Genomic DNA, 10,618 nt, shown 5'->3' with positions numbered 1-10,618 from the left:
CAAAAATCAGCCACTAAGCATATGGACTCATTTGCCCGGTGACACTGGCGCAAAGAAAAAGCCTCCCAGAAATCCATCTCGTGCAGAATACTACGGAAGCCATGCTATCAGGATAGCGCAGCCCACTCTTTGCCGCAATCTCAACCGGAGTAATGTCTGCATAGAAAGTCCTCCCAACAAATCCCAGCCATCAATTCGCACCAACAATTCTGTTAAGAGGTACCATCACCAAACAAACAACCATCAACATTCAACTTTACTGCACCTAAAGGAGGAGAAAGCCAACGATCCACGAAGCCAGTGAGGACTAACTCAGCACAAACAATATGAATATCAAAGAAAGACTTAAGAATGTAATGAAGCAAAGATGGAGAGACTAGTGCCATGATCATTAAGCTCTTGCTTATTCCTATTAAAGATTACATCTTTCTATCCTCACTCATCATTGAAGAGACTCCCCATAATCTATATTTTTGCTCTTGTGCTATTCTGGTTGCATCAATAATAGTATTTTTGACAATTACGTCATGCACGCCAGCTATGCAAACCCCTTCAGTTAACCACTCTATCCATATTTTGCAACAGTAAAAACAAGGGACAAAAAAAGGCCATTGGTAATGTCAAGAGGTAATGACAATAAAACTAGAGCCTACAACAGTTTAAATTTTAAGGGTTCTTACTATTAAACACCCTTAAGGCCCTTGTAAAAGTTTCAAAAAAATAGTAAGATTTTTACATTTTGAAGACTTCAATGCATTTTGTGCACTGGAGATTTAAAAACATACTTTTTATTAAGCCTTAACAAGTGCCCTTACTCATTAGCAAAACCAAAAGTTTAAATATTCAATCTAACGATTGATAAAAACTTGAGATAGATGCTCAATACTTGAGTCAAGTAAAATTAGCTTTAATTCTTTACGTTGAAATTTTACCAGTAGATTCAGCAGATTTTCGAATTACCCGTTTTTCTGTCTGAATAAGGAGACATCGTAATGAAAGCTTCACTTCAACCTTTTGTCCATTTCTTAACCAGATGTTCAAACCAGGAAACCTGCTTCCACTATGAATTGTTATGAAGTTAACATCATAGTGATATCTTGCAAGAACAATTCCTTCTTGACCATAATTTTGAAGGTCTATCCCTGCAAGTCTCAGGTTTAATTTTCCTCTGTCAAAATGTTCATGGAGGTTTAGCAGAACATTTTAACATATGCAAGAGAAGTGTCAACTTTTGAAGTGCAGCAAACAATTAAATCGGATTCTATACTAGTCTACACCACAAAATGTTACCAATAATCTCCATAAGAACATGAACCTTCTCTGAAACAATAGAATCTGTTATTATCCCTAACGATTATCTCATTCCATGTAACTTTAGAAATAATTTTTATGGCCTCATGACAATCACCACATACGCATATATTTTTAACAATACGAATGATGTCATTTGTCCCAGTATTGATCAGGGAAAATACAACGGCTAATTTCTGACTATGACAACCAAGGAAGTACTCCTTCTCCTTTTCCTCTATATCAAAGAACACAAACTCAATAGTCAAACTATAACCAACTTCTCTCAATTCCTTTAACAAACTTTCAAGTTTTTCATATATCTTTGCTGACATAGGATAGGAAGTATCTCCTACAAGAAATTCATGAACAACCCCATCCACTTCAACCCAACTACACCCAGGTAATTTTTGCATTCCCTTCTCGTTCAGCGTTAACCTAACTTTTTCTACTTCATCCCATCTATGACTTACTTTAACAAGGGTTCTACCAATTTAGTATCACGATGCAACTACATCCTCCCAATAATACCCCCAAAATAATAGTATTCGATTTTATTGGCATACTCCTGTTCAAATTATGTGCTTCAACCAACAAGCCTACACGGGATAGAAGATCCACCATGCATCTATAATGCTCGATAGTAGGACTTAAAGAAAAGACATGACTTATGCCATCGAAATATCGTCGACAATCATTAACCAAACCAGCATGGGTACACCCGCAAAGTAAGCCGACAAAAGTATTCCCATCTGGCTGAATTTCATACTTCTCCAGTTGTCCAAATACCCCAAATGTGGCCCGAACATGTCCGTTCATAGCCAGTCTAGAAATTATGGCGTTAAACACCACACGGTCCTTTCCCTTCATCATTCTGAAAATATCCACCGTGCTTGTAATGCTTCCACATTTAGCATAAAAGTCAATCAGGGCAATGCTAGTACAGGATTCAGCAAAAACTCATCAACATCCATCAATTCCTTAGCCCAATTCTCCAACTCCAATGCTCCCAACCTCGCACATGCAGAAAGAACTCCCACCATGGCATAGCAATCAAGCCTTAGATTCTCCATCTGAATCTCAAAGAACAAGTCAAGTGCTTCCTTAGGAAGCCCATTGGATGCATATCTCTGAATCATGTCACTCCAACAAACAATATCCCTCTCAACCATTCCACCAAAAACCTACAGCACCTTCTCAATGCTCCCACGCTTGGCATACATGTCAACCGAAGAAATCAACACAAACACATTCCTATGGAAACCACTCTCAGTTATATAATTATCAATCCACTCTCCACTAGCCAAGTCCCCTAACTGAGAACACAAATACAAAACCTGAACGAGAGTGAAATTATTCGGTTTTACGCCCACCTCTAACAACTCTCTAAACAAACCAACTGCTTTCTCGTGAAGGCCACACCCAATATACCCAAAGATAATAGCAGTCCACAAAACAACATTCTTCTCAAGAATACATCAAACACCTTTCGTGCATCCTTTACGTATCCACATTTTGAATACAAACAAACAAGACTTGTCTTGACAAATACGTCACAATCGAATCCCATTTTCACAGGCGAATAGAGCTTGACACCAAATGGAAAATCCGCCAGCTTGGCACACGCTTTGAGTACAAAAGTGAACGTGTAGTTGTCGGGCAAGAACCCGGCGTTGTGCATTGAGTTGTAAAATAGAACGGCGTCGTCAAAAGAGTCGTTGGAGACCATTCCGCGAATCATAGTGTTAAAGAGGTATATGTTAGGGTTCTTGGATTGAGAGAAGATGTGCTTGGCATACGGCGTGGTGCGAAAGAAAAATGAATACTAGAGAATGATGTTGAGAAGATAGTTATCGTGGTCGATGTAGAGGCGGAGGAGGCGACAATGGACGGTCTTGAGGTGGTTGAAGGAGTTGAGGCCATGGAGGAGGCAGTGCTTGAGCTCCATTTTCGCCATGAAAAGTTATCAACGGGAATCAATTTCAAAACAAGAGAGAGAAATAGGCCAATGATAGCATTGCGGTGGTGCAACGATGCCAAATGCAGGTTACATCTCTGAACGTCGTCGTCGTCTGGAGCAGCACAGTTTCCCAAATCATCAACTCTGACAAAGTGGTGAGAATTGGTTTGCTTATAACGATTCCGCAAGATGTCCCAATGTCTTCAAAACTGCATCTTATGCTGTGTAAACAATTACATGTGGCAGACAATTGTTACAAGTCAATATAACCTTCATCTAAGTCAATTTCATTAAGCTCTTGATTTTGGTAGAGTATAGAAAGTAGAAACAAAGAAAATCTAGAAGCTAAGACAAATAAGCACCAACTCGCAGAAGTTGTGCAACCACTGTTGGAGGAAACAAAATGATTTGGAGGTCATTCCTTTGCGCTACACCACCTCACATTAAAGCATCGGCACATTTGTATGAATTCCTAGGAATCAAGACACAACAAACCTGCCAAGCACGCCTTAGAAGCCCATGAATTGCAAAAATCAGCCACTAAGCATATGGACCCATTTGCCCGGTGACACTGGCGCAAGGAAAAAGCCTCCCAGAAATCCATCTCGTGCACAATACTACGGAATCCATGCTATCAGGATAGCTCAGCCCACTCTTTGCCACAATCTCAACCGGAGTAATGTCTGCATAGAAAGTCCTCCCAACAAATCCTAGCCATCAATTCGCACCAACAATTCTGTTAAGAGGTAACATCACTAAACAAACAACCATCAACATTCAACTTTATTGCACCTAAAGGAAGAGAAATCCAACGATCCACAAAGCCAGTGATGAGTAACTCAGCACAAACAATATGAATATCAAAGAAAGACTTAACAATGTAATGAAGCAAAGATGGAGAGACTAGTGCCATGATCATTAAGCTCTTTCTTATTCCTATTAAAGATTACATCTTTCTATCCTCACTCATCATTGAAGAGACTCCCCATAAGCTATATTTTTGCTCTTGTGCTATACTGGTTGCATCAATAATAGCATTTCTGACAATTACGTCATGCACGCCAGTTATGCAATCCCCTTCGATTAACCACTCCATCCATATTTTGCAACAGTAAAAACAAGGGACAGAAAAGGCCATTGGTAATGTAAAGACACTTATCATAGAAAGATTTCAAATTAATTGCCTTCACAAGAGGTAATGACAATAAAACTAGAGCCTACAACAGTTTAAATTTTAAGGGTTCTTGCTATTAAGAACCCTTAAGGCCCTTGTAAAAGTTTCAAAAAATAGTAAGATGTTTATATTTTGAAGACTTCAATGCATTCTGTGCACTGAAGATTCAAAAACATACTTTTTATTAAGCCTTAACAGGTGCCCTTACTCATTAGCAAAACCCAAAGTTTAAATATTCAATCCAACAACTGATAAAAAGTTGAGATAGATGCTCACTACTTGAGTCAGGTAAAGTTAGCTTTAATTCTTTTTGTTAAAATTTTACCAGTAGATTCAGCTGATTTTCAAAATACCTGTTTTCATGTCTGAATAAGGAGACATCGTAATGAAAGCTTCACTTCAACCATTTGTCCATTTCTTAACCAGATGTTCAAACCAGGAAACCTGCTTTCACTATGAATTGTTATAAAGTTAACGTCATAGTGATATCCTGGAAGAACAATTCCTTCTTGACCATAATTTTGAAGGTCTGTCCCTGCAAGTCTCAGGTTTCATTTTTCTCCGTCAAAATGTTCATGGAGGTTTAGCAGAACATTTAAACATATGCAAGAGAAACTATTTTGTCAACTTTTTAAGTGCGGCAAACAATTAGATCGGATACTATACTAGTCTACATCACAAAATGTTAGAAATAATCTCCACAAGAACTTGAACCTTCTCTGAAACAATGGAATCTGTTATTATCCCTAATGATTATCTTTCTCCCTGTAACTTTGGAAATAAGTTTTATGGCCTCATGACAATCACCACAAACACATAGATTTTTAACAACACAAATGATGTCATTTGCTCCAGTGTTGATCAGAAAAAATGCAACGGCTAATTTCTCACTATGACACCCAAGGAAGTACTCCTTCTCTTTTTCCTCTATATCAAAAAACACAAACTCAGTAGTTGGACTATAACCGACTTCTCTCAATTCCTTAAACAAACTTTCAATATTTTCATATATCTTTGGTGACATAGGATGGGAAGTATCTCCTACAAGGAATTCATGAACAACCCCATCCACTTCAAAGCAACTAAACCCAGGTAACCTTTTGCATTTCCTTCTCGTTCATCGTTAACCTAACTTTTTCTGCTTTATCCCTTCTATGGCTTTAACATGGGTTCTGCCAATTTAGTATCACGATGCAACCGCATCCTCCTAATAATGTCCCCAAAATAATAGTATTCAGTTTCATTGGCATACTCTTATTCAAATTATGTGCTTCAACCAACAAGCCTACACGGGATAGAAGATCCACCATGCATCCATAATGCTCGATAGTAGGACTTAAAGAAAAGACATGACTCATGCTATCGAAATATTGTCGACCATCATTAACCAAACCAGCATGGGTACACCCGCAAAGTAAGCCGACAAAAGTATTCCCATCTGGCTGAATTCCATACTTTTTCATTTGTCCAAATACCCCAAATGTGGCCCAAATATGTCCGTCCATAGCCAGTCCAAAAATTATGGCGTTGAACACCACACGGTCCTTTTCCTTCATCATTCTGAAAATATCCACCGCGCTTGTAATGCTTCCACATTTAGCATAAAAGTCAATAAAGGCAATGCTAGTACAGGATTCAGCAAAAACTCATCAACATCCATCAATCCCTTAGCCCAATTCCCCAACTCCAATGCTCCCAACCTCGCACATGCAGAAAGTACTCCCACCATGGCATAGCAATCAAGCCTTAGATTCTCCATCTGCATCTCAAAGAACAAGTCAAGTGCTTTCTTAGGAAGCCCATTGGATGCATATCCCTGAATCATGTCACTCCAACAAACAATATCCCTCTCAACTATTCCACCAAAAACTTACAGTGCCTTCTCAATGCTCCCGCACTTGGCATACAGGTCAACCGAAGAAATCAACACAAACACATTCCTATGGAAACCACTCTCAGTTATATAATTATCAATCCACTCTCCACTAGCCAAGTCCCCTAATTGAGAACATAAATACAAAACCCGAACGAGAGTGAAATTATTCGGTTTACGCCCACCTCTAACAACTCTCTAAACAAACCAACTGCTTTTTCGTGAATGCCACACCCAATATACCCACAGATAATAGCAGTCCATGAAACAACATTCTTCTCAAGAATACATCAACCACCTTTCGTGCATCCTTTATGTATCCACATTTTGAATACAAACAAACAAGACTTGTCTTGACAAACACGTCATAATCAAATCCCATTTCCACAGGCGAATAGAGCTTGATGCCAAACGGAAAATCCGCTAGCCTGGCACACGCTTTGAGTACAAAAGTGAACGTGTAGTTGTCTGGCAAGAACCTGGCGCTGTGCATTGAGTTGTAAAATAGAACGGCGTCGTCTAAGGAGTCGTTGGAGACCGTTCCATGAATCATAGTGTTAAAGAGGCATATGTTAGGGTTCTTGGATTGGGAGAAGACGTGCTTGGCGTAGGGCGTGTTGTGAAAGAAAAATGAATACTGGAGGATGATGTTGAGAAGACAGTTATCGTAGTCGATGTAGAGGCGGAGGAGGCGGCAATGGGCGGTCTTGAGGTGGTTGAAGGAGTTGAGGCCATGGAGGAGGCAGTGCTTGAGCTCCATTTTCGCCATAGAAAGTTATCAACGGGAATCAATTTCAAAATAAGAGAGAGAAACAGGCCAATGATAGCATTGTGGTGGTGCAACGATGCCGAATGCAGGTTACATCTCTGAACATCGTCGCCGTCTGGAGCAGCACAGTTTCCCAAATCATCAACTCTGACAAAGTGGTGAGAATTGGTTTGCTTATAACGATTCCGCAAGATGTCCCAATGTCTTCAAAACTGCATCTTATGCTATGTGTAAGCAATTACATGTGGCAGACAATTGTTACAAGTCAATATAACCTTCATCAAAGTCAATTTCATTAAGCTCTTGATTTTGGTAGAGTATAGAAAGTAGAAACAAAGAAAATCTAGAAGCTAAGACAAATAAGCACCAACTCGCAGAAGTTGTGCAACCACTGTTGGAGGAAACAAAATGATTTGGAGGTCATTCCTTTGCGCTACACCACCTCAGGTTAAAGCATTGGCAGATTTGTTTGAATTCCTAGGAATCAAGACACAACAAACCTGCCAAGCACGCCTTAGAAGCCCATGAATTGTAAAAATTAGCCACTAAGCATATGGACCCACTTGCTCGGTGACACTGGCACAAGGAAAAAGCCTCCTAGAAATCCATCTCGTGCACAATGCTACGGAAGCCATGCTATGAGGATAGCTCAGCCCACTCTTTGTCGCAATCTCAAACGGAGTAATGTCTGCATAGAAAGTCTTCCCAACAAATCCCAGCACCCAATTCGCGCCAACATTTATCTTAAGAGATACTATCACCAAACAAACAACCATCAATGAAATCTGTTATTATCCCTAATGATTATCTCTCTCCCTGTAACTTTGGAAATAAGTTTTATGGCCTCATAACAATCACCATATACGCATAGATTTTTAACAACACAAATGATGTTATTTGCCCCAGTGTTGATTAGAAAAAATGCAACGGCTAATTTCTCACTATGACAACCAAGGAAGTACTCCTTATCTTTTTCCTCTATATCAAAGAACACAAACTCAGTAGTTGGACTATAACTGACTTCTCTCAATTCCTTAAACAAACTTTCAATATTTTCATATATCTTTGGTGACATAGGATGGGAAGTATCTCCTACAAGGAATTCATGAACAACCTCATCCACTTTAAAGCAACTACACCCAGGTAACTTTTTGCATTTCCTTCTCGTTCATCGTTAACCTAACTTTTTCTGCTTTATCCCATCTATGACTTTAACATGGGTTCTGCCAATTTAGTATCACGATGCAACCGCATCCTCCTAATAATGCCCCCAAAATAATAGTATTCGATTTCATTGGCATACTCTTATTCAAATTATGTGCTTCAACCAACAAGCCTACACGGGATAGAAGATCCACCATGCATCCATAATGCTCAATAGTAGGACTTAAAGAAAAGACATGACTCATGCTATCGAAATATCGTTGACCATCATTAACCAAACCAGCATGGGTACACCCGCAAAGTAAGCCAACAAAAGTATTCCCATCTGGCTGAATTCCATACTTTTCCATTTGTCCAAATACCCCAAATGTGGCCCAAATATGTCCGTCCATAGCCAGTCCAGAAATTATGGCGTTGAACACCACACGGTCCTTTCCCTTCATCATTCTGAAAATATCCACCGCGCTTGTAATGCTTCCACATTTAACATAAAAGTCAATGAAGGCAATGCTAGTACAGGATTCAGCAAAAACTCATCAACATCCATCAATCCCTTAGCCCAATTCCCCAACTCCAATGATCCCAACCTCGCACATGCAAAAAGTACTCCCACCATGGCATAGCAATCAAGCCTTAGATTCTCCATCTGCATCTCAAAGAACAAGTCAAGTGCTACCTTAGGAAGCCCATTGGATGCATATCCCTGAATCATGTCACTCCAACAAACAATATCCTTCTCAACCATTCCACCAAAAACCTACAGCGCCTTCTCAATGCTCCCGCACTTGGCATACAGGTCAACCGAAGAAATCAACACAAACACATTCCTATGGAAACCACTCTCAGTTATATAATTATCAATCCACTCTCAACTAGCCAAGTCCCCTAACTAAGAACACAAATACAAAACCCGAACGAGAGTGAAATTATTCGGTTTTACGTCCACCTCTAACAACTCTCTAAACAAACCAACTACTTTCTTGTGAAGGCCACACCCAATATACCCACAGATAATAGCAGTCCACGAAACAACATTCTTCTCAAGAATACATCAACCACCTTTCGTGCATCCTTTACGTATCCACATTTTGAATACAAACAAATAAGACTTGTCTTGACAAACACGTCACAATCAAATCCCATTTCCACAGGCGAATAGAGCTTGATGCCAAACAGAAAATCCGCTAGCCTGGCACACGCTTTGAGTACAAAAGTGAACATGTAGTTGTTTGGCAAGAACCTGTCGCTGTGCATTGAGTTGTAAAACAGAACGGCATCGTCAAAGGAGTCGTTGGAGACCGTTCCATGAATCATAGTGTTAAAGAGGCATATGTTAGGGTTCTTGGATTGGGAGAAGACGTGCTTGGCATAGGGTATGTTACGAAAGAAAAATGAATACTGGAGGATGATGTTGAGAAGATAGTTATCGTAGTCGATGTAGAGGTGGAGGAGGTGGCAATGGGCGGTCTTGAGGTGGTTGAAGGAGTTGAGGCCATGGAGGAGGCAGTGCTTGAGCTCTATTTTCGCCATGGAAAGTTATCAACGAGAATCAATTTCAAAACAAGAGAGAGAAACAGGCCAATGATAGCATTGCGAGGGTGCAACGATGCCGAATGCAGGTTACATCTCTGAACATCGTCGCCGTCTGGAGCAGCACAGTTTCCCAAATCATCAACTCTGACAAAGTGGTGAGAATTGGTTTGCTTATAACGATTCTGCAAGATGTCCCAATGTCTTCAAAACTGCATCTTATGATGTGTAAACAATTACATGTGGCAGACAATTGTTACAAGTCAATATAACCTTCATCTAAGTCAATTTCATTAAGCTCTTGATTTTGGTAGAGTATAGAAAGTAGAAACAAAGAAAATCTAGAAGCTAAGACAAATAAGCACCAACTCGCAGAAGTTTTGCAACCACTGTTGGAGGAAACAAAATGATTTGGAGGTCATTCCTTTGCGCTACACCACCTCACATTAAAGCATCGGCACATTTGTTTGAATTCCTAGGAATCAAGACACAACAAACCTGCCAAGCACGCCTTAGAAGCCCATGAATTGCAAAAATCAGCCACTAAGCATATGGACCCATTTGCCCGGTGACACTGGCGCAAGGAAAAAGCCTCCCAGAAATCCATCTCGTGCACAATACTACGAAAGCCATGCTATCAGGATAGTTCAGCCCACTCTTTGCCGCAATCTCAACCAGAGTAATCGCTGCATAGAAAGTCCTCCCAACAAATCCTAGCCATCAATTCGCACCAACAATTCTGTTAAGAGGTAACATCACCAAACAAACAACCATCAACATTCAACTTTATTGCACCTAAAGGAGGAGAAATCCAACGATCCACGAAGCCAGTGAGGAGTAACTTAGCACAAACAATAT

The 10,618-nt window shown here is 40.0% G+C and overlaps 3 pseudogenes; all 3 read right to left on the bottom strand.

Annotated features, from left to right (window-relative positions):
• Positions 1 to 1,286: 1,286 nt before the first annotated feature.
• LOC107607738 (putative pentatricopeptide repeat-containing protein At3g08820 pseudogene) lies at positions 1,287 to 3,247 on the bottom strand (annotated as a pseudogene).
• A 1,862-nt stretch (positions 3,248 to 5,109) lies between these two features.
• LOC107607737 (putative pentatricopeptide repeat-containing protein At3g08820 pseudogene) lies at positions 5,110 to 7,066 on the bottom strand (annotated as a pseudogene).
• A 775-nt stretch (positions 7,067 to 7,841) lies between these two features.
• On the bottom strand, positions 7,842 to 9,760 carry LOC107607736 (putative pentatricopeptide repeat-containing protein At3g08820 pseudogene; annotated as a pseudogene).
• Between the last annotated feature and the right edge of the window lie 858 nt (positions 9,761 to 10,618).

The sequence above is a fragment of the Arachis ipaensis genome, chromosome B7 (assembly GCF_059453495.1).
Source record: "Arachis ipaensis isolate K30076 ecotype BB chromosome B7, ASM5945349v1, whole genome shotgun sequence".
In the NCBI taxonomy this organism is placed as follows: domain Eukaryota; kingdom Viridiplantae; phylum Streptophyta; class Magnoliopsida; order Fabales; family Fabaceae; genus Arachis; species Arachis ipaensis.
Note: the sequence above shows the minus strand (reverse complement) of the source record. Positions and strands in the feature narration are given on the sequence as shown.